General features: G+C 42.6%; 1 pseudogene; it reads left to right on the plus strand.

The window, feature by feature from the left end:
- Positions 1-10,431: 10,431 nt before the first annotated feature.
- LOC115501901 lies at positions 10,432-17,536 on the plus strand (annotated as a pseudogene).
- Positions 17,537-25,885: the final 8,349 nt, after the last annotated feature.

Consider the following 25,885-nt stretch of genomic DNA (forward strand, 5'->3'; position numbering starts at 1 on the left):
CTCTACCTCTGTCTCTCTCAAAAAATACATAAACATTAAAAAAAAAAAAGGTCTGGGGTCCACTCGGCAGAAGCAGGAGCCAAAACGCTCGCCTCACTGCACCTCGATAATCTGCAAAGGCACCGGGGAGCCACCGAAGATGACACATGTAGCACACTGTAATAGTAGCAAAACCCATCTATCTGGGAAACTCCTGCCTATTTCTAACCTGAAAGATGTCAATCACACTCTCCCCCACGTGCATGCAGGATAAACCCTGGGGGACTATTTCTGCAGAGGGCAGAACCATTCAGCAGCCAAGGGAGATGGCTACTGAACACGGCTCAGCACACGGTAGCCAGATCACAGAGCCGAGCCCCGTGGCCACACAAGCACGCACACACACAGGTACACAGCATGAGTGCACTAGGGGCCTGCCCCCCTACAGTAAATCCCAGCTTTCTCCAGCAGAAGGCAAAGGACAGCAGTGTGAAAATGTTTTACTGTACTTGAAAAAGGAAACAGACATCTTGTAGTTGCCTTTTGACAGAAGCCAGTTTGACAAGAGATGAAACCACAAAGATGACTCAGACAGTATGAAAAGCAGAAGAAAAAGCAAGAGGCTGTCAGCTCACGGACACCAAGGGGAAAGGAGGAGGCTCAGGGGCAGGTAGGACTGACAGTCCTACTGCAGGAGTGCATCATCTGAGCAGAGTAAGTGGGGAGGAGGAGCAGTCAGAAGTTGGAAGAGAGCTTAGGAATAGTCACCATGAAGAATCAGAGTGGCAGACAGCTGCCCCGAAGAACAAGAAGCAACGGCCACACGGTGCTGAGCCACCACCTGAATTTATGCGACCAGGTGCCAATCTGCCCAGCTATATGGCTTTCTCTGGCACTACTCAGGAGCCCATGTGCAAGCCAAAGGACAAAATGGTCAGGAGTATAGGGTGTGGGCAAGACCGTGATTTAATACATGGACTATGGTTTCTAAGTTGAATCAGGAAGAAAATAAAGATGGAAAGGTACAGAGCAAAAGTGTCTGCAAACTAGAGGTCTCAGTAGGATCAAACGAGAGGTAGGGTCCAAGGTGGACGGACAGGAGGGTGTGGTCCAAAAGGACATCTCTGACTAACGGTCTGAGCCCCGAGTAGACAAGGCCTAGAGAGTGGGGAGATGGAGGAAGCTGGGGAGAAGTTGGGGAGATCGCTGGTGATGAGAAGCTCCAAAACAAGACCCATGCAGCCAAGGAAAATAGGTGGGTCATCCAATGAAGCCGAGGCAAGGTGGAAAACAGTGAGGCAGTCTCGAGCGAGGAGTGGGAGTCATGACAAAGTCAGCATACTGCAGTGGTTACAAGGGGACAAAGGACGATTATCCACATGGCTTGATGCTCAAAAAAGCCAGGAGTGGTTACAGAAAGGTAAAAAAGCGACAACCCAGTGCTGCCGAGCCAAGCATGGGGCCCGCCAACCCCACCTTCTGAACAGCTTTGTAACTGTGCAATGATAAAATTAACCTACCTAACTTGGCAGTTCCTGCCAACTTTTATTCTGAAAGAAATCAATCTTTCCCTGCATTTATTCAAAATATATACCAGTAGACTATTTCTACAGGTTACCAGAGGTTTCCTAAGATAAAATATCCAGTGTTGGGAAATTCATCTTAGAACGTTCGAAGGGGTCACACATTTACCCACATGCTGACAGAGTATAAGGAAATTAATACTTTCATTAGGTTTTTTTTTTTAAATGCCAAGTTTTTACCATACCTTACACTAACTGGAAACAAAGGTTTGCCTCAACATTGAAATCTATTTCCTTGTCATTTACATTGAAGACTGCAGGGATCTGGTATATTTTTACTATCCCCCTGTCTTCCGATATTCTTTCTTTTTTTTAATGTTTATTTTTGAGAGACAGAGAGAGACAAAGGGTGAATAGGGGAGAGAGGCGGAGAAGAGGAGGAGACACAGAATATGAAGCAGGCTCCAGGCTCTGAGCTGTCACCACAGAGCCCGATAGGGGGCTCAAACCCATGAGCCGTGAGGTCATGACCCGAGCCGAAGTCGGACACTTAACAGACTGAGCCACCCAGGCGCCCCTCCCAGTCTTCCAATATTCTGTCACGGATTCAACCTACGAACTCATTTATGATGTAGTATTTTATGTTCCTAAAGAAGTATTTCGTGGCTCTTCCACTCCTCTGAATACATTTGTTCAGGTACTGCTTCCTTTGGGAAAATTTCATGGATACTCACACTTCTAGTCCCCATTTTCCCAACTAGACGCTACCCTGTCCTTCCAGGGCACTCCATGAGCAGGTCTGTTATCGCACTCAATACATCTGACTGTCAAACAAAACAAGCTTTATGACCTTGGGACAAGTACCTAACCTCTGAACTTTTTCATGTGTAAAACAGAGAAAATAATAGTAAGAACTTCAAAAGGATTTTGTATCAATTCATGAGTTAAAGCTAATGCCTAGAAAGCACTTACAACAGTACCTACATATAGTAAATACGACAGAAGTGTTTTCTATTCTCATAAGAATATTTATTTGTATGTCTCTATTTGTGGACTTATTAGCACCGTTAAGTTTTATTTATTTTGAGAGAGAGACAGAGACAGACAGAGAGATGGCGAGAGAGAATGTGGGATGGGCAGAGGCAGAGAGGGAGAGAGAATCCCAAGCAGGTCCCATGCTGTCAAGCCGGGCTCAACACGGGCTTGATGTGGGGCTGGAACCCATGAACGTAAGATCATCACCTGAGCCAAAACCAAGAGTCTGATGCTCAATCCACTGAGCAACCCAGGTGCCCCCAGCACCTTTAAAATAGAGACCAAGTCTTAATCTCTATCCCCAATGCCTAGTACGGTGACTGGCAAATCAGAGACATTCAGCAGATGAATGCATGAATCGATCAATAGGTCAATTTCTATCTCACAAAAAATGTGAAAATGTAGATATTAAAAATAACAAATTGAAGGATTACCTTCTTTATAACCTGCCTTGTTTAAAAATAAGTTAAGGCAGGTCATAAACTACAGCCTGACATTTCAAATAGGTAAAGGAAACAAGTTAAAATTAAGGGTAGAACTCTATTATCAATACCACTAAAAAGTCAGTGGACTTCTTTTATTCAGTGTTTATTTTTGAGAGAGAGAGAGAGCATGAACCAGGGAGGGGCAGAGAGAGAGGGGGACAGAGGGTCCGAAGCAGGCTCCGCACTGACAGCAGAGAGCCCCATGCGGGGCTCAAACTCACAAATGTGAGATTATGACCTGAGCTGAAGTCAGACACTCTACTGACTGAGCCACCCTGGTGCCCCAGAAGTTGGTGGATTTCTTAAGAATTAAGTACACTTACATACATTTTGACTCTAAGAATTAGAAATTTTTCCCTTATGTTGTGGGGGTGGGGGGCCAAAGCCTTGGCTCCAGACCAGGATTTGCTATTCCATGTTTGTTTGTTTTTTAATGTTTTTAAATGTTTTATTTATTTTTGAGAGAGACACAGAGTGCGAGCAGGGGAAGGGCAGAGAGAGAAGGATACACAGAATCCGAAGCAGGCTCCAGGCCAGCCAGGCACCTTGGTTTTTGTTTTGTTTTTGTTTTTGTTTATTTTTGAGAGAGAGACAGAGCTCAAGTGGAGGAGGGGCAGAGAGAGAGGAAGATAGAATCTGAAGCAGGCTCCAGGCTCCGAGCTGTCAGCACAGAGCCTGATGTGGGGCTCGAACCCACAAACTGTGAGATCATGACCTGAGCCGAAGTCAGACGCTCAACCGACTGAGCCAGCCAGGCGCCCCAGGATTTGCTACTCCTAACTTCTTCCACAGATCCAGGAACTACGGGAGAGGAAAAAGCCGTAGCGACAAAGTTCACCTACTTCATCTGTCACATGTGTGCAAGAGCGGTGTCTCAGAGCTTTTGCTGATAGAAGGGTATCCACTGCATCCAAAAGAAAATACACATTATTGTGACAAAAAGCTCAAGATGTTCATAAAGCCCACGGGTACTCAGAGAAGTGGCTCTTCTCAGTGCCCAGCAGAAAAGGGCCATCTTCTACATTTCATCTTGTCAACATTTCTAGAAAATACCTGATCTAGGATCATAACATAACCCTACTTAAACTGAGCACTGCTAATATTTAAATATTCTGGTGCTTTTCAGATTATTTCTAACACTACTGAAAATGAGTCTGTCACATAGCAGGACTTTTCCTCTTTCACTGGTCCATGCAAAAAGCCACCGTATTTGTTAAAATGGAATTCAATGAAAGTGAATGTTAAGTAAAGTCTGGGAGCATTAGGGTTTCACAGTGGAAGAGAAATGTTTATCTTATCCTCATGGCCATCTAAGAAGAAAGCCACACAAAAAGGATGAGAGTGAAGAGTTAGAGGGAAATCTCTAGCAAGCCAGGGCTATGTCTACTTGCTGGAAGAGTCCCAAACCAATTCACGGATGGCCCTTCCACTCTCGCCCTCACGTCCCAGGGCGGAATGTGCCAGCACAACCCAAGGTGGACTGATGCAACTCCAGCATCAGACACATACAAATACAAGCATGAACAAAGAAGAAACAAATGATTAGCAAGCTTCTCTTCTCCACATGCTGCAAGTTCTGATGGTAACCAACTCAAATACAGGCACACGAAAACATCATCTGCTTTTCCAAATAACTTCACGGCTAACTGAAATCACTTGAAGCAGTAACTTCTCTCCTACTTTCCCAAGTAAGCCAGCATTAACACATATGAACATTCTCATCAGAGAAAGTGTTTAAAAGGTAAGGTTAAAGCACCACACCCACACACCCCCACACCCACACCCTAATAATAGTGTGTTTTTCTGTAATTAAGCAGTAAGCTTTTTTATTATTTTTAATGAACAAAACAAAAACTGAGGTCTCAATCTGACGAGGAGCACATCACCTGAGGATTAAACCTCCAAGTACGCACCCCCTAGTTCCTCATCCTTTAATTACTGCATCCATGCTTGCCTAGGAAACCTCCTCAAAGAGGCTCAAATAAACTCATTTCCGGGCTTGCAGGTATGACTCACTACCTCTTGTTCCCACAGAGTAAGTCCTCTTGAGTTCTCAGAGGCAGGTATTTTTGCAATCTGGATAACATTTAAAAAACAAAAGGAGAATAATTATGTATTTTGAATACAGATTTCTAATGGGAATAAAAGCTAAGAATAGGTTCCTGTTCACATCAACTTTAGGAGAGAATTGTAGATTCTCAAATATGCCCATTCAATCTACATCAAGTAATTATGCAGTATTATTTTCACGGCAATATGTTGACATGAAAATGATTAAACGTGGTCATGAAAGAGACCAGAAAAGACGCTGGAACAGTAAGGCCACGGACACAACAAGGGAGAGGACAGGCAGAGGGATGTGACCTGCCACCACCACTACCACCACCAAAAACACTGAAGAACTACCCCCAGGTCAGGTTCCCTGATGTTGCTTGCAAAGCGTCTACACCTCTGCCCAGAATGACACCACAACTTCAGGGAATAGTGACAAGAAAACACAGCACAGGTCACCCCGTGCCAACGGATCTGCGGCCTGGGGCAAGGGCATCTCTGAAGGTTCTATTTTAACCACAGCAGACGCACTGAAGGAGGTTCTGCCTGCAGACTTCTGAGGAAGGGCAGAATCCTTTGTAATCACAGCAAACTGTAGTAGGAATACGCTAACGGCCTCAAGGCCAAGGCCAGATGATAGCGAGGTTCTGAAACTGTCTCGGGACAGAGATGGGACCAAATCCTTGGAGGGGGAAGGGCAGGCGACGGGGCCCAGGCCTGGAGGCGGAGCCACAAGGTCCACAAGGGTCTTGGACCCCTTTCTCTGAACTCTTACCTCAACCTGGCTGCTGCTTCCAGAACCTTCTCAGCATCTTCTTCACAGTATCACATTTTCTTTCACTGTGACGAGAGCAGTCACCATTTAAAACTGAGTAAGTTAGGGGCACCTGGGTGGTTCAGTCGGTTAAGCATCCGACTTCAGCTCCGGTCATGATCTTGAGGTTCGAGCCCCGCGTCAGACTCTGTGCTGACAGTTCGGAGCCTGGAGCCCGCTTCAGATTCTGTGTCTCCCTCTCTCTCTGCCCCTCCTCCGTTCCACTCTGTCTCTCAAAAATGAACAAACGTTAAAAAAAATTTTTTTTTTTTTTAAACTGAGTAAGTTAAAACCAACTCTTCTGGAGGAAAACCAACTACTAACTTCTACTCCCCAACTACCACACGAGGCGGTCTCAGAGCTGCTCCAGGCGGAGAGGTGGGGAAGGCCAAGGGGGAGACACGCCTGAACTCAAAGCTCTCGTCAGTTTTTCGAGGGAACATCAAAGCCTTCTGCTAGCTTCTCTCCTGCTGCTCCTGCCTCACGCTGCAGCTAATCCACACCCACGCTGATGGCTGGGGTTTAAACTCCTCTCACAGGCAATGGCTCCCTATTGCCCTCAGGATAAAAATCCAAACTCTCCTCAAGGTAGGTTAAAAAAGCTCTTCACCAGCAGCACCCTGAAAACTGGACTGCACTCCACTGTGACCTTGAACCTATTAAAGAAAAACTGCCCCAAACCCGATCTGGAACAGAACCATAACGCATAACATCCTAGTGGGAAGAAATCAACAGCTTTCCAGATAAATCCTTTTTTCTAAGGCAATTTTAAAATGAACTTCAAGATTAAGGCTTGTTCTGGCGAACTCATTGCCATTCACCTAGATGGCTATCAATTATCAACTAGACTAGTTAGAGTCTAAAGATTTTTCACCAGATATTCTTCCCAACGATGATTCAATCATTCCTCCTATAACAGACCCCCACCCCTACTAAGAGTGAATCTTTGAGTCCACCTACCAGGGGCCTCTTCCTTGCACTGCAAAACTGTTATTAATACAATGTTGGCACGTGTTCTTAACTAAACTATCTGAGGAGTTTTAACAAACCCTGACCTCAAGCAGGTCTTAATGTCCTGCAGTTTCCAGCATGTTCCTTAGTCTCTAGCCTTTGTAGGCCTTTAAATACACAGCAACCTCCCCCCAGGAGCACCACCAGAGTCTGACATTTCCCCTGGCTCTCTGTCTTCTCCCAGTGTATCATAACCCTCATCTTCTCCCAGTTTACTCGTATCCATCCTCCCAAACCTGGGTGTCTCATGTCAGGTTCTGCAGAAGGATGTCCTGCGTGTCTGGACTGCAAGCCCTCCCCAGTGCTGTTATCACACTGCACTCCATTCCTCTCACTAGACTGGAAGCTTACTGAAGACAGCACTGGAGCTTTTTGTTTCTGTACACCCGCCTCATCGCAGAGCCTGGCTCCAAATGAGCACGTCCTAAACGTCTGTTGAATGAATGAATGCTAACAGCCCAGGGCAGGAGTCAACCTTCCGGGCAAAGGTGTTACATCCTCCGGTGCAACCCACTTTTAGATGCTCTGAGTTTGGATCAAATTAAAATCAGATGGATAACTTGACGTTAAGACTGACGTTTCTGCATCTTAGTGTTAAGGAGAGAGATGAAGCTGAAAAAAATTCACTGAAAGAGGTAATGACTGTGCAGCTTAAGAAACCATGCCTGAGAGGCACGCTGGTTCTGAAGACGGCCTCCCTCTGCACCGGGGTGGAACGGGAATCCACGAGGCAGCCCGGGCAGCACAATCTCGCACACCTGTCACACAGGGCCACTTAAACCTGAACGCCACCAAAGCCACTAAAAAGAGCACAGACAGGCCAACAGCAGCTGACTTAAATGGGAGATTTCCTGAAATTTTACAACTAGAGGAAAAACACAGGGGGTTTTAGAGGAGAAGTAAAATGTAAAAGGGGGAAATTAAAGATGGATAACAATGTTAAAGCATCCTCCCAGATCTGAGTCTTCTTGGCACAAGAACGTAAAAATTTAGTTTTCCATGAAAACATGTTAGCTAAGTTTTGGGGATGTAAAGGTGGAGAATGAACCATGACAATTCAGGAGGAATTCTATTTTACCGTTTGCTGGCTTTGGAACAGGGCTGGGAGGACTTTTCAATGCCGTAGGGGAAAGGCAGTCTCTGTCGCCCACCCACTTCCCCCAACCTTTCCTCCCTCTGGAGCACCCTCCCTGAAAACAAACCCGCTGAGGCCTGTGCAGGTGCTGCAGGACAGGGCAGACCAGGCCCAGGGGCTGCTTTCTGCACACAGATGCGAGTCTTCCTCTCATGGAGGAAAACCTCCCAAGTGTGCTTGTAGATGGTAGGGTTGAAGACTACACTTTCAGGGATCGTTTCTATAGTTTGTTAGTAGATGGTAGGGTTGATGGCAGGCTCCTGTCTACTGCTGGGGGTTGTCACACATGATCCTGGGGGGGCAGGGTGACTGAACGGACAGAAGGGTAAACATAATGCTGTCCCTACACAAGCCATGGGGTCCCCTCACACAAGCTCAGGCAAGTACAGGGCACGGCACAGGTGGTCCACACACACTTTTTCTGGCTGACTTTCTCACAATATGTCATGGCTCTTCATCCAGTATATTCTCCCAAAAAGGGCTCAGTGTTTATCATTTTTTTGAAGATCGCTTCAAGACCTTAGACACTGACCTGAATAGTAACTGCGGGAAGCCCATCTGCCAGATCTAAGCAGTAAAAATATGCCTTACTCTGAGCACAAAGGACAGGACAACCACGGCTAGCCAGGGAGGACACAGTTAGTGCCGTGGAAGGCAGGCAAGGGGGCTCCCGTCTCCAAAGTTCCAGAGTTCTCTTTACTCACTACAGAAGAGCTAGTATTCACCCAAAGATCTTACATTTAATAGATCTTTAGCCTACCTGAGAACAAGTGAATTCATTTTTTTTATATTTCATTTTATACAACTCAGCCTTTCTCACTCTTGCACATCCACACTTAGAAAAAAGAATGAGTAATATTAAAACAAAGGAACGGTACACTGAACGGCCCTCGCACACCGAGACATAAAACGTATGTGATACGAGCCGACATTCTACACATCTATGAAAACTTTCAGGGAGACTTATAATAGAGCACGTGGGAATCCCCCACATGAATTTAAGAATCTTCTGACTGGACTGAAAGTAGACTTGAGGGGCCAGGGAAAGGATTTCCCCTGTGGTCGATTCAAAACGTTATTCTGTTTCTGAGTCGTCATACCAAATAACCATGAAGTGAGCAAAAACTCTCTTAAAATGTATTTTTTGAACTCTCCCCCCTCCCCCAGTACTGAACTCTAAGACTGACTGAAAGACAAAATACTAGAACATACTTAAAATGGTTTCTTAAAAATAAGCTCACAATAAGTAGGAACATGAAGGTCTAATGTTCTGGAAACACACTCTAACCAGTCCAGCTAAATGAAACATCCACACCTGTTGATGAAATTAAGGGTCTGCAGATGTGGATTTGCAAAACTGATCATTCTGGAGCATCACAAATTTCTCACAAGATTTTCTGAAACAGTAAGTTCCCTTAGAGCACATAAAATGTTGATTCAATGAACAAAAACCCAATTTATAGATCATTTCAAGAACATTCCTGTCAGATGCTAAAACAATAATACATCATTCTTTTTAAATTCTTTTTTCCTTTTTAAATTCTTAGAAACTGACTTGAAACGTAAATAAAGTCATTTGAGTTGTGTCCGAAAGGAGTAATCAGACACAAAAAAAATCAAAGTCATCAAGAAATTTACCCCACAAACAACACAACAAGTGATCTGTAATCTCAACTCCTAAGGTTCAGCTGCTTTCCAGGGGGTCAAGGCGTGTGGTAGGCTAGCCTATTATGATATTAGGACAGGTGTCGGAGAGCATTAAAACTCATAAATGTTTAACACAATTTTATAATAGAAAGATTTCCATCACATTAAGTAGAATTAAGTATCTTGCAGTGTTTACTAGATAAGCTTCAGTATGGATAAAAATGTTCTTATGCTAAACTTTTTTTCCCAACAGTAAGAGAGACACGAGGCTTCCTTGTGCTAGAAGAATAAAGTACAGGCTGTGCAACCATCTGAGCAGAACAAAGTAGGCTGTGTGGTACAGGAGATAGCATACAGGGTATGAAGATTTTTACAATTTTTTTTTTAAAGTAAGCTCTATGCCCCATGTGGGGCTCGAACTCACAACCTGAGATCAAGAGTCACTCGCTCACAGACTGAGCCAGTCAGGTGCCCCCAGGGTATGAAGATTTTTTTAATAAAACCAATAAACCAAACATAAAAGGAATGGAATGAAGACTCAATACAGCTACTAGATACTTCAAATCCCACTTAAGCCTAGGAAACTTTTATTTATTCTTAAGGCTTTAAACACAAAATCTATGCATTTGGAGTACAACAAAATAATAGATGTGGCTTAGACATAATAGGGCACAGATAGATGAGACAGTTAACGAAACTCTTAAATTGAGTCTACGCTGTGCTTAGTGACTCGCTTCCAAAGAGCAGAGAATGGAAGAAGGTGGGAAAGAAATTTACACCTGGCAACACTACCCTGGCCGGGTGATCAAGGTCAACATCATGAGGGACAAGGCATGTCCCCTTCATACAATGTGGCAGGAATATCACTTCGCTTCTGTGGTCTTCCTCTCAAAAGCCCATCACTCCAGTCCAATCAGGAAAAACATGAGAAAAACCCAAACTGAGGGAAATTCTACAAGGTATCTGACCAGTACTCCCCAAACTGACAATGTCATCAGACACAAGGAGAGTCTGAGAAACTGTCACAGACCAGAAGAAGTGAAGTAGACAGGACAATAAAATGGAATGTGGATCCCAGAACAGGAAAACGACGTTAGGGAAAAACCAGTGAAATGTGGACAAAGTGCAGGTTTTAGTTAATTGTAACGTAGCAACGCTTGCTCTTTAATTGTGACAGATGTCGCAGGATAATGTAAGAAGCAGCCGTTGGGGTAATGGGGTGAGGGGCATATGGGAGCTCTCTGTACTATCTTTGTGACTTTTCTTCAAGGCCGAAATTATTCTACATAAAGGGCTTCTTCGAACTTTCCAAAACTGAGTCCACAGCCCCAGTCGGATACTTGAGTGTGTTCAGTAGCACTGCTTCCACCAACACACATAGGCTAGGACCCTGACCATCCGGTGCACTGACCCGCGGACACTCTGGCCAACTTGGGAACCTGCGTAGGATGCCAGGAGATCACAGATGGCGTGCATGTGACAAGAACAAACATCTCTCAAGTGCCTAACACCCACATCTGAAGTGAAAAATAGGCAGTTTTATGCAAGAAAAAAAAACAAAGGCTAAATGGGTTGGCCTGCAGCCATCAGTGCTCTGCGAGAACACATGACAAACCAGCCTTCATCCCCACTTAGCAAATACCACTGCCAGAATCCAAGCAGGTGTGAAAAAGAGTTATGCAGACTTCCCTCGTGCCCACGAGCTTTGTAGCCTATTTCTTTACCCTAAAAAAGGTAAACCAGAGAAGTGGGGGCACAGAATTCCTTTAAGGGTTGGTGGGAGAAAGGGGAGAGGGTAGGCCATATTAAAGAAAAACCAGGTCTTTGACCAAACAGCACGTCAGTTGTTACCTATTTGCAAGTATCTGTCCGGACAGGGAGCGTGTGGTACCATGTGAGCCGTGTTTTTTAAGAAGGAGGCAAAGCCGTTGAAGTGCAGCTCAATATAGAAAAACGTTTTGTCTTTACAGAATAAACATGTGCTAGGATTCTGTTGGCTGCAACGAATTTCTTTAATTGCCCTGAATTTCAATCGAAAAGGAAATCTGGGGATTTATCTTCTCTAACCCAACAATTCCAGAATCTACAAACTAGAGGAACATGCAGTACTTATTAGGCCAGAAACTTTACATATAAACATCTTCAAATTTCTTCAGAAAATGAATATACTGTCAATCGAAATTATAACCGTTTTAAAGGGACAGTGGCCAATTAGTTAAAGTTCAGGGGGGAAAAAGTGGTGCAGAAATAGCCTAGGAAAATCTGAAAAAGTGTGATGATGATGATGATGAAGAAGGAGAAGGAGGAGGAGGAGGAGGAGAGGGGAGTCTTATTCCAGTGGCTCTGATCATTCCAACAGTGTGGTACTGGCTTGAACCGACAGGTCAACACAGAAGAAAACACCTCTGAAAATAAAGCAAACATTAAAAACTGGTTCACTTACTCAAACGTTTACGGTGTGCACTGTTGATGGCTGCTGGGTGGTGACACAAAACAGGCAAAGACAGTCAAACCAAAAGGACAAAGTACACGAAAACTGTTTAACCATATGGGGAGGAAATCAGTTAGATACTTTTCTCGCACCTTACACCTGAACACATCTCAGATAAATACTTAATTATATACAATATCCCAGCAGTACTAGAATAAAACGTAGCTGCATGTATAATTTTGTCATGAGAAAGATGGAGTTCCAGAATAATCACTGTGAAACATGTTCATCTAAATGTCAATACGGTCACGATTAAATAAATGACTCTCTAGCCACGTGGATTATCGTGTAGTTGTTAAATTGTTGGTGGAGACATTTATTTATTAACATGAAAGTGTATTCAAGTAGAAAGGTAAGTTACAAAAATGTTGTGTACAGTAAGAGGACCTACATGTGGGTATTAAAGAAAACAGTGAGGGGCGCCTGGGTGGGCTCAGTCGGTTATGCGTCTCGCTCTTTTTTTAATGTTTATTTATTACTTTTGAGAGAGAGAGAGAGAATGGGGGAGGGGCAGAGAGAGAGGAGATAGAGAATCCCAAGTAGGCTCCCTCCACACTGTCAGCACAGAGCCCACATGGGGCTTGATTTCATGAACCGTGAGATCCTGACCTGAGCCAAGAGCAAGAGCCAGACGCTCAACCGACTCAAGCCACCCGGGTGCCCGACTTAAGTGTCCACCGGACTCTGAGCTGACACCGTGGAGCCTGCTTGGGGACTCTCTCTCTCTCTCTCTCTCTCTCTCTGCCCCTCCCCCGCTCGTGCTTGCTCTCTCAAAATAAATAAATAAACAGTAAAAAAAAGAAAACACTGGGAAACACCCACTGTTCTACAAAGATGCCAATTCTCCTCAATTAATCTATAAATTCAGCGCATGAACTCAATCAAAGGAAGGTTTTCATTGGATGCAACTCTAAAATGCGTATCAGAGATCAAAAGACAAAAAGTAACAACAGTTTTAAAGAAGAACAAAGAGAGGGGAGGATTGGTTCTACCAAAAAACAACACAACACAGAAATAAAGACAATAAAGAAAGTGTGAAATTGGAGCGGGGAAAAAAACAAGTAGACCAGAGCATAAGATAACCCCCAAAAGGTCTCCACAAATGGACCACAGCACCGAAACCGCACCGCACTGTGGTGCAGCCAAGATGAACCGGTTCACGAGCATTGCCAGGAAAACCTGCTGTCCAGAGAAAAATAACATGAGGTTTCTAGACCTCCCAACAGACACATAACTCCATTTTAAATGGGTTGCAGGTGAAACCGTGGAAAGCAAAACTTTCAAAACTTGTAGTAGAAAACGGAGGAGAATATTTCTATACGACCTAGCCCTAAGGAAGAATTTTAAAAATAAGACACAAAGAATGCCAAAGAAAAGGACTAGTTAAATCTGACTGCATCTAAAGGAAACTCTTATTCAGCGAAATGTATTATTTCAAAAGTGAACAATTAAGCCCCAATCCAGGAGGAAAGTATACACACAGAGATAACAAAGAATGGATAAGAAAAATATATAAAGACTGTCTACAAATTAACTTAAAAAAAAAAAAAAGAGAGAGAGACACCTGGATGACTCAGTCAGTTAAGCGTCCAGCTCTCAATCTCAGTCCAGGTCATGATCTCATGGCTTGTGGGTTCAAGCCCCATGTCAGGCTCTGCATTGATAGTGCAGAGACTGCTTGGGATTCTCTCTCTCTCTCTCTCTCTCTCTACCCCCTGCCCTCTTGCTGTCTCTAAAAATAAATTTAAAACACTGTTTAAAAAGCATAAAATAAATAAAATAAAATAAAATAAAAAATAGGAAAATGGGCACGTAATTGGAATTCACACTTCACAGTAGAAACCCAGGAGCTAACAAACACATAAATTCTCAATCTCACCAGAATTCAACAAAATTCTAATTAAAACCACACTGAGATACCATTTCATATCCATGAAACTGGAAAAATTAGTCTGACAATGACAAGTGTCTTAAGGGTATAAAGCAAGGTAAAACCACTTCAGTGAGAAACTTCATTACAGTGTAGTTATGAAAGTTGAAGTTGTCCATATCCTAAGACCCAGGAATTTTCTGGTTACATAACCCTGATGAACTAAGTACATACATTAAGGAGATATATAAAAAATGTTCATAGCCACATTTTTTTTTAACAGTGAAACACTGCAAAACTTCAATGTCAGTCAACAGGGAAATCTATTTAAAAATTATGACATATTTATAAAACTGAATACCGTAGGTGCGCCTGGGTGGCTCAGTCAGTTAAGCATCCAACTTCAGCTCACATCATGATCTCAAAGTTCATGGCTTCGAGTCCCGCGTCAGGCTCTGTGCTGACAGCTCAGAGCCTGGAACCTGCTTCTTGCTTCTGTCTCTCCCTCCCTCTCTACCCCTCCCCCACTCAGACTCTATCTCTCTCCCTCTCTCTCAAAACTAAGTAAATATTTAGGAAAAAAACTGAATATTGTAAGACCATTAATATGGGTGACTACAGCTACGGACATTAATATGAACAAATCTCAAAAAACGTAAAATTGAGAGGCACCTGGGAACTCAGTCGGTTAAGCGGCCAAGTCTTGACTTCGACTCAAGTCACAATCTCCCGGTTGTGACATGGAGCCCTGCATCTGGGCTTAGTGTGAAACCTGCTCGAATTTCTTTCTCTCTTTCCTCTCTTTCTCTCTCTCTCTCTCTGCTCCACCCCTGCTCACGCTCTCTCTTTCTCAAAATAAATAAGCAACCTTAAATAAAATAGCATTGGGCCAAGAAGGCAAGAACAGAACACACAACATGCACCGCGGCGAACCCTGAGATCTTTGTGCCGCTAGGTCCTCTTTAGCGCTGAAGGGCTTCCTCCCCCAGCCACTGGGAGTGCTGCAGGCTGACAGTTCTCAGCTGAGCAGGGTCACCTCGCCCAAGTCATGTCCCCTCTCCAGGGGCAGCTCAGTGCCTGACCCCTCACCCAGAGCTGGGGCAATTCTGAAGGGCTAGCCCGCCTCTCCACTCCCCTTGGGATGGGCTGAGGGCTTCCTTGTGACTGCACCGTAGCCCAGTCTCTCTCTCTGCCCAGTCCTGCTTCCGTCTCTTTCACGGGCGTTAATCCTAAAACTTCCTTAGTAAACTTCCTGCGTGTTTATCTGCTTCTCAGAGTCTGCGTTCCTTGGAACTCTACTTTCTTTCAACAGATACAATTTATATCTTGTTTGAAAACATGCGCCACAGCAAATTTAGGAAGGCTGAAATCATACCAAGTATATTTTCTGACCACAGTGGAATGAAACCAGAAATCAAAAGCAGAAGGAAAACTGGGAAAACTCACAAGCATGTGAAAATTAACTGACACGCTCTTGAACAACCAATGGGTCACGGACGAAATCAAAAGGAAAGTTAGAAAATATCTTGGAAAAAAAAACGAAAATGAAAACACAACATATTAAAACTTCTGGGATGTGACAGAAGCAATACTGAGAGGGAAGTTGTTGGTGACAAACACCCACGTTAAGAAAGAGGAAAAATTCCCAAATAAATAAGCTAACCTTATACCTCAAGAACTTGAAAAAGAGCAAACTGAAGTCTAAAGTTAGCAGCAAGAAGGAAAGATAAAGATTAGAGCAAAAAGTTAAAAAAGAGAGCAATAGGGGAAAAAAAGGCTAAAACTTGTTTTTTTTAAAAAAGCAACAGAATTGGCAAGCCTTTAGCTAGACTAAGAAAAAAAAGAATGCTCAATAAATAAAATCAGCAATGAAAGAAGAGACAATATAACTGATGCCACAGAAACTAAAACGGATCAACAGGTTACAACTGGAAAATGGAAAAAAAATGGAAATGGAAAAGAAATGGAAAAAAATCCTAGAAATACACAACCTGCCGAAGACCAAATTAAGAGAAACAGAAATTTGAACAGATCTCTAACTAGTAAGGAATGTTCAATCAGTAATCCAGGCGCCCCAACAAAGAAAGCACGGGACCAACAGCTTCCCTGGTGAATTTCTACCAAATATTTAAAAGGCACTAAGTGAATTCTTCTCAACTGGTCCTGGCGTAAAGACCGACATGGAGAGACGAATGGAACCAAAGAGGGAGCCCAAAAATACACCCACACGTACACCCAGCAACTGATCTTCAATAAGAGTGCCAGGAGGAAGAGGACACAAAAGGGAAAGGATAATGTCTTCAATAAATAATCAGAAAAACTGGATATCCTCATGCAAAGGAATGAAACTGGACCCTGATCTCACAGCACATGCAGAAGTCAACTCAAAGTGGGTTAGAGACTGAATCCTAAGGCCTGAAGCTGGACGACTTCTAGAAGAAAACATAGGAAGAGGATGCCTACAGAACAGCACCTCTGTCTGTCTGCCTTGCCCTTAGCTCCATCACTCCAAAGCCACCTACCAAGGACCCAGAACCTGCCCACCCCAGGAGAAGACAGACCTTCTAGCTGGGTACCCCCAATTGAGAGGGTACTTCCAAACACTGCACGTTCAAACGTTAGCAGGGTTATCTTAAGCAACCGCCTTACACAGTCAATGGGCTGAGTCTGACCACCTCGGGCATGTACCTGCTGCGCCCCTCAGTGGGCCACCTGGCCACCCCCCACCACCCAAACAGAGTCAGGAGAGGACAACGTTCACCCAGGTGCAGCCAGACACGCTCGAAGTGCTGTCTGCTAAGACCTGGTACCCTGACATCTTCATGCCGTGGAGGTGGTGCTGAAAATCAGCCTGTCCAGGTCCAGGAAAAAGAACCAGGCTTAAGAATCAATGGGCTAAGTGCTGCCAGTAGCAGCAGCAACAACAGAAGGGAGGTCAAAACCAAGTCAAACAAAGCCAAAATGAAGAAATCTCCAGATCAGGAACCGAGTTCACAGAGTGGAACAAGCGGCCAATTCGCTCCCTTCTCTAGCACCTCAGTGCCCACCATTTCCAGAAGCAGTGCTCTCGAGTCTATCTGGACTCCAGATTCTGTCTCCCCACTGTCATATTCCTTGTCCCCCTCCTCTTCCTGCATACACAGGTCCTATCCTGTGATCCATACACAGGCTTCAGATGACGGTCAAGGATATGCTGCTCAGCTTCCTACTTGGGGGCACGGGCCAAGGATGTGACCTGACCCCCATGTGTCACCAGCTTCCTGGACCGGGGGACACACTCAGCCCTATGGGTACCGGTGCAGCCACCAGCTATCTCAACCAGTCCTTAGCTTCTCTTTCCAACCCAGGGTTATGGAGCTTCAAGCTTGCGTTTTAATTCAACCACTGATTGCTTGGATTGTAAGCACCCAACTGCCTCCTGGAAGCTTCCCTTCAATGCTCACTGCCTGGATTATAAAGATCAGACATCTTCACAGCAATTCCAGGTTTTATGAAGCCCTGCAGAAGCTCTTTTTGTGAGTGATTTTCAAAGAGACCGGGCTGGACGTTCCAGTGTCAGCCAGGCATTAGTTCAAAGAGTTAGAGGTGATGATGCTCTGACCTTCTGATCAACGTTCTGGGAGTCACAGGAGGAGGAATGAAGGCCCTGAGAGGGACCTACCAACCAGCAGCCTGAAATGGACAGACAGGACTACTTAGGATCCTGGCATAGTTTAGATCACTGGTTCTCCTGACTTGCAAAATGATCAAAGCATTCAGCCATGTGCAGCCAAACACCAAACGAAAAGGTGAGGAAAGGAGGGAGGGAAACAGCCTTCCTAAGCAGAGGTGTTCCAATGCTCTGGCCAATCTCTGGCTGAACCTTAGGAATGGACAGTGCCTCAAGCTCACTCACGTTTCATGACCAACTGGTACTTGGCACTGAAAAACTTTGTGACTGATTGTCATAGATGCACTTTAAAAATAATAATAATAATAATAATAATAATAATAATGTTCATAAGGGGAGCCTGTGTGGCTCAGTCCGTTAAGCATCCGACTTCAGCTCAGGTCATGATCTCGCAGTTTGTGAGTTCGAGCCCTGCACGGGCTCTGTGCTGACAACTCAGAACCTGGAGCCTGCTTTAGATTCTGTGTCTCCCTCTCTCTCTGACCCTCCCCTGCTCACGCTCTGTGTCTCTCTCTCTCAAAAGTAAATAAACATTAAAAAATAATAAAAAAATACACAAAAAATAAAACATAATGTTCACAAAGGGGCGCCTGAGAGGCTCAGTCAGTTAAGCATCCGACTTCAGCTCAGGTCATACTCTCACAGTTCGGGAGTTAGAGCCCCACAATAGGACTCCTCACTAACAGTGTGGAGCCTGCTTGGGATTCTCTCCCTCTCCATCTCTCTCAAAATAAATAAATAAACTTAAAAAAAAATAATGTTCATACGGAGTCACTGTGCAGCTTAAAAGATGACTGGTGTGTGTCTTACATAAGTGGTACATCTGTGGTTTTTAATCTGTGCTCGACTTCAAAACTGTGATCTGTTATTGTATGCAACCTTGAACTTCACGTCTGCAGAGCTTCTTCTGTGATTAAATAGGTTATAATTATAAGCAAAATTCGTAGCAACTGAGCACTTATCTAAAAAGATTACCTTTGGCTGGAGGTGAGCTGCACTGAAACTTGACAACAAAATGTCTCTGGACAAGGAGAGTCAAAGAAGAGCAACAAAAGGACACTAATGCATCTGTAATTTACAGCTGGTAAGCAGAGCAGTAAAGAGACACTGGTCCATTGCTCTGACCCTGATGAATTTATAAATTGAGATCACTGTCATGTATGCTTGCAGATGTTAACTGATAAAGTTGTACACGCATAAACCTCTTCTCTGATTGGCAGATACGTATCATATATTAAAACGGTTCTAGTGCCAAAAAAAAAAAAAATAGGGGAAAAGCTTCATGACACTGGTCTTGCAACAAAAGCAAAAACAGACATGTGGGACTACACCAAACTAAAAAGATTTTGCACAGCAAAGGAAACAATCCACAAAGTGAAAGGAAACCTAGAGAATGGAAGGAAATATTTGCAAGCCACATATCCGGTAAGGAATTAATATCCATAATATATAGGGACCTCTACAACTCAACAGCAAAAATAGATAAAGATAGACAGATGAACACGATTAAAAAATGCACAAAGGACTTGAATAGACATTTTTCCAAAAAGGACATACAAATGGGCAACAGGTATTATAAAAAGATGCTGAGCATCACCAATCATCAGGAAAATGCAAATAAAACCATGAGGTTATCACCCCGCACCTGTTAGAATGGCTATTATAAACAAAACAAAACAAAAACAAAAACAACAGGCACCCGGCTGGCTCAGTCAGCAGAATGTGCAATTGCTGATCTCAGGGTTGCGAGTTCAAGCTCCATGTTGAGTGGAGAGATTACTTTTAAAAAATTAGAAAATTAAAAAAAAATCTTTAAAAAAAGAAACACAAAAAAAGTAACAAAAGCTGGCAAGGATGTGAAGAAATAGAGGCCTTTGTGCACTGCTGATGGGAATTTAAAATGGTTCAGCTACTACAGAAAACAGTATGGAGGCTCCTTAAAATATTAAAAATAGAACTATAATATGATCCAACAATTCCACCTCTGGATTTTATCTAAACATAGGACACCAGGATCTCAAAGAGATATTTGCACTTGCACGTTTACTGCAGCATTATTCACAACAGCAAAGAGGTGGAAACAACCTCAATGTCCATCAACAGATGAATGAAAGAAAATGTGACACACACAAACAAGGGAGTATTAATCAGCCTTTAAAAAGGTGGAAATCTTGCTGTATGTGACAACACGGAAGGACCCTGAGGCCATCACACCAAGTGACACAAGCCTGTCACAGAAGGATAAATACTGCATGATTTCCATTTATATGAGGTATCCGAAACAGTCAAACTCATAAAAGCTCAAAGGAGAAAGATGGTTTTTAGGGGAAATGAGGGATTGCTGTTCAGTGTATAGAAAGTTTCAGTAGTGCCAGATGGAAAATTCCTAGAGATACGCTGTCCAACACTGTGCCTACAGTTAACAATAATGCACATTCAGAAACTGGTTAAAAGGGTAAAAATCACGTACCTTCTATTTAGGTTTAGGAATAAATCTGTACTTAGAAAAGTGTAAAAATATGCATGAGAATGATAAACACCAAATTCAGGACATTACACCTCTGTAAGGCAGGAAGAGGGTCAGGCTTATGGAACGATACATACCATGTTTTAATAACTACATAACACATAACACTTCAATTCTTTAATATTCCTTATACTTCCTTCCTATGCCTGAATATTCTTTAATTTTAAAGTAACTTTAAAAGAAAAGGAACAGATGGCTCAGTCAGTTAAGCATCCGACTCGATTTCGGCTCAGGTCATGATCTCACGGTCGTGGGATCGAGCCCTGCACTGGGCTCTGCGCTCACAACACGGAGCCTGCTTGGGATTCTCTCTCTTCCCTTCCTTCCCTGTTCACGTGCACTCTTTTTTTTCTCTCTCTCCCAAAATAAATAAACTTAAAAAACATTTTTTTAATAAAAGGAACAGCTTGCCCCTGTCTCAACTGTTCTCTACCTTCTTTTACCAAAACAAGACGGATGACATCCATGTGAACAACAGATTACCATGGGTGTGTCCCACATTTGGAAACAAGAACAAATTTTGCAGTAGAAGGCAAAGAAATAGAGCTACAGAGTTTTTTCTTTCATGTTTTCTCTTTTGAATGTTGCAATCTCAAAGGTATTTATAAGTTTTATAACTCTTTACAGGGTCCCAGCAATGATTGTTTTTTAAACTGGCTGCTATACAGATAAAATGGCATAATTTCTATAGTAATTCCACTTCTGTTTTTCCTGCTCAAGAAATTACCAGATTTCAAACAAGTGAAAATGAAATTATAGGGATAAGTGTGCTTTTGTCAAGTTTCAAACACAGTGGTTCCATACTTGAACCAGAACAGTCCTGACCCCAACTTGGGACAAATTTATTACTAGAAACAAGCTCAGAGAATCTTCTAAAAGCAGGGTTCAGAGTAATAATCCCAGATGCCTGGGATTGTTGTTTTTCTAAATTCAGAAAATTTTCTAATACAAAAAGCGTAACAGTATAATTACCGTTACATAAAATACGATGGGCTCATGACTTTTGTATTTATAATACAAACATTAGCAAAATAAAGGGATTATCTTTATATCATAAAGGGGATGATTTAAATTAAAAAACCAACATTGACATGAAATATTCACTACAGCTGAGATAAACACTGATTATTACACCCAAATTTACTGGAATAATTCCACAATTGCCAAATTCCACTTTTTTGTTTGGCTTTGATCTTGGTCTCAAATTTTTAAATTTCACTGTATAATATAATTACTTCCTGTCCCTAGGGGTTCACCCACAGAACAATGTTTTCCTTGTCCACACCCAACTTCTGAGCTATGTATGACAGGAAAACATCACATAAAGATTCAGAAGCATGAACAAGAAAAAAAGTATGAAGGAGAAAGGCAGGATGAAAACATTCAAATCTTTCTGATTTGCCAATTTAAGGCAAACAAACAGATGTTGTACATGTCGAAGGCATAGAGCATAAACACTCCAATTTATCTTTAACCAATATTCATTGTTCAGGACCACTACTGAGAAACTAAACTTTGGGTTCTGTATTTGTTTGATACAAAAGATTTATAGGTACAGTTGCAAAGAAGGAAGAAAACAAATCAAAATTCTCGGAGGATACAAGCAAAGAAGAAGGGTTGTTGACTGGGAATGGAAATCTGTAATGATGTATGTCAGCAAAAGCCTTCGTATCTTAAAATTCAATCCCTTCCTTTTCATAACTGTGTTTTGAGTACCTCCTTCCCGTGACACTGTCAAAACAATCTTTTCCCTTCTCATTTTCCCAGCAATCCACTCATTTGGAACTTTGCAACCACATTTTAGAAAGGACTTCAGAGCTCAGCTCAGGTTAGCGACAACGCAGGCACTCCCTCTTGTGGTACAAAAGGGAACTGCCTGTGTACACACACTTAAACTAAACCCAAGAAGTTATTTTTACATCACTGGAGCAGGTATTTCCTGGTCTTCATTTTATAGACAAGGGAACAGCCTGAGGTCCACCAACTTACTTCCTCAAGGTATTTCAATCAAGAATACATTTAAAGCAAGATCTGACCACATATTACTAAAAGATAAACCTGAAGCCATAGGTAGAACCTAATTTTAACTTCTGTTTTGATGTAGTTTTAAAGCAACTGCTTACATAGCATCTTTGGTTTAACATATATTCGTGATTATTAAAAAAAAGAAAAGTAAATAACTGGCAAACGTTTTCATGAGAAAGTTATTTTCCAAATGATTCTTAGAAAATATTCTCAGAAAGTATAAAGTAGGGTATTATTTTATGGATCATGAATCTACTTGTTACCAAAGTGCTTTCAAAAGAAGGACAAGGCAGAAATAAATAGAATTTCCAAAATAAATTGCCACCCTTGTTTACATGCTAAAGTCAACGGACCTGAATAAGAATTTATATTTTGTGCTAATGGCATGTCAAAAACTTTAAACCTGTTGATTTCCAAACATCTTTACTATAAATCTTTATCGTGAACCAGTATGATGAAAAGTACCTCCTTTACAAGGTTGTTTTAAAAGCTAAATGACCTGATGCACGTGAAAGGTTGAGCGGTCTTTTCTAAACTTCACCCATTTTCATCTTTTTTATAGGAAAGAAGTACAAAGAGTATACTTTACAAATGATAAAAATCCAGAGAGGAGAGATCAGGGAGAAAAGAGTAACCAAAGGAACTACTAAACTCTTAAATGTGATAGGTTTTCATGTGCCAGAATTTCTGCACTCTGTGACTGCCATTTTCAAGGGGGATTTTACCTGTGCACATGTGACAGACTCGACAGCCTGTGATGCTGCACAAACACAGACCACCAAGACCATGTCAAGTTTTCACTCTTGTCCCTAATGCTCCATGGGTGTCCTGACAAAGCTGGACAAGGGGTCAGAGCATCATCTTTTAGGTTCAATCGAGTGTGTGCGAATAGCTGCACTCCTCTGATAAAACCTCCAAAGTGAATTCTTGTCTTCCCAAAACAACAAGCAAAACTAATTTTGGGGGCCTTCTGTTCCCAGGTCAATGAATGATACCACCACTTGCTTAAGACGGCTGAGCTTGAACTTATCTTGACTCCACTTGCTTAAGACAGCTGAGGCTGAGGCTGAACTTACCCTTGACTCCTTTCTTTTCTCCCTTAATCCTTCAAATTCTGCCAGTCACAAAGTCAAAAGTCACCCCCACTCACCGAATCTCTTCACCCTTTTCTCTCTTCTTTAAAGCCAATGCCACAGCTTTCAAGTCTCCAGCAAACTCCCCCCGTCCCCACCACCTGGATAACAGCCAAGTCCTATATACCCTTCAAAACTCAGCTCTCCACATGCCCTTCCCCAGAGCTTTCCCAGCCCCTCTCTGTACAGCCCCCGTACCCCTACTGAAGGCAGGTTAGATATCAGCCCCTACCCCACCCCCATGCTTCCGTTATTTTTGCAGGTTTATCTCAACTTCAGAGTGCCTATAAATCTTTGTTGAATAAAGGATTTGTTTGGGGGGAAGGAAAAACGGGGAAAAGTAGAATTACTTTATTTGGGAAAATGAATTAACGACTTTCAGTCATTTGGTTCAGTTAAACCAAATGACTCTGGTTGTTTTCAAAATAAATTACTCTAATTTGCATAGAATGAGGCAGAATCGTGGGCAAAATGTTCCAGGATTCTTGATTTTTCATCAAAATTAGGCAACTTTCTAATAGAAAGAGACTCACTTTTACCTAAAAAGCAAACTTCAATTTCCAATTTTATATATGAAGACATGGAGGTGAAGGCAGGCATGAAGTCACTAACCCCGGAGATCCTGACTCCTAGTCTGGTACAGAACATGGCCAGACCCAGCCAAAAAAGGGCTCTGGAAGGAATTCTCTTGTTTGCAGTTTCCCCATCCCTAACACCCAAAGGATCTTTATGCCCAGATTACCTGACATCTCCACAAACATGGGGCTGGAGACACGTGAGTGGACACCCAACACCTAGAAAGGTGTGCCTTTCTCTGTCTAAAACCTGCAAAGGTGGGGCTCCTGGGGGCTCAGTCGGTTGAGCATCCAACTCTTGATATCAACTCTGGTCAGGATGTCACAGTCTTGACATCCAGGCCCTCACTGGGCTCCATACTGGGCGTGGAGGCTGCTCCCTCTCCCGCTGCCCTTCCCACGTGCATGCGCTCGCTCTTTCTCAAAATCGATAAACATTAAAAAATTTTAAATGCAAAAGTATTACTCCATCATCAAATTCCTTCCTGATAACCTACCCTCCACATGTTGGAACTGCTTTACACGAACAGAATATTAATCTAAGAAGCCACCATTTCTTCCAGCGGCGGGGGGGGGGGGGAAAAATTATTAAACATAAAATCAGTGTTCATGTGCAAGGGAAAAACAGTGGTTAGTAGCCACTAAATTCCATGAAAGACAACTAATAATGATTTCTGTTTTACAATTAGAATCTCAAAAAGTACTTGGCATAGAACATCAGTTTAATTGGTCTCACCAAAGTATGCCAAAGCAATAGATAACAATGAAATCAGCAATCTAGTCCAATTTCTTGAATGGTCATCTTAAAGAGAATTTAAAATGTTGAGTGGTTAATCACCTTTTAATGGCTTTATTAAGGTATAATCTACAGGCCACGGAAGTCATCCATTTTAAGGGTACAGTTAGACATGCTTTGTAAATTTATTCAACTGCAGCACAACTATCACCAAGAATAGTTCCACTGACACAACAGTTCCCTTGTACCTGTGTTTATGGCTAGTCTTGGCTCCCACCTCTGGCCCCAGACAACCACGGATCTACCCATGGCTTTGCCTTTTCTGAAATTTTCATATGAATGGTATCATACAATACACAGTTCTCGGTTTCTGATTTCATTCAGCTGCCACAATGTTTTTGAGGTTTATCCGTGTTGTAGCATCTATCAGTAGTGTGAACTAGTGTTCCCTTCTTTTTCGTGGCTAAATAATACTCCACTGTATGACCATTTTCCTCATCTATTCACCAGTTGACAAACTGGATTGTTTTTAGTTTTTATCTATCGCAAATAATGCTGCTATGAACATCTGCTTGCTGTTTGAATGGGCACAATTTTTATAACCTAATTGGGGTAGGACTCCTATATAATAAATTGCACATGTTTAAAATATGCAATTTGATGAACTTTTACATATGTGCACACCCATGAAACTATCATGCATAATCAAGATAATGAATCTATAATCACCCCAATGCTTCACTGAACCCCTCCCTTGAGAATCCGTTTCTCCCTCCTCCCCTAAGCATCCTCAGGCAACCAATGATCTGCTCTGTCCACAATCAGTTAGTTTTGCATTTTGTATAATTTCACCTAAATGGAATCAGACTGTATTGTTACTCTGGGTGGGGGGGGGGGGGGGAGGGGAGTGCCAGCTTTTTTCATGCAGTATAATCACTTTGAGATTCATACATGCTGTTGTATATATCGGCAGTCCATTGCTTTCCTTTACTGTGTAACAATTTGCTTATCCACCCATCTGCTGATGGGCATTTACACAATTTCTAATTTTTGACAACCATAGATAAAGCTGTTATGAACACTGTATGTAAGTTTTTGTCTAGATATATGCTGTTACTTCTCCTGATGGCCTACCTAGGGACGGAATTGCTGGGTCATATGTTAAGTGTATGCTGAA

Source organism: Lynx canadensis, chromosome A2 (genome assembly GCF_007474595.2).
Source record: "Lynx canadensis isolate LIC74 chromosome A2, mLynCan4.pri.v2, whole genome shotgun sequence".
In the NCBI taxonomy this organism is placed as follows: Eukaryota; Metazoa; Chordata; class Mammalia; order Carnivora; family Felidae; genus Lynx; species Lynx canadensis.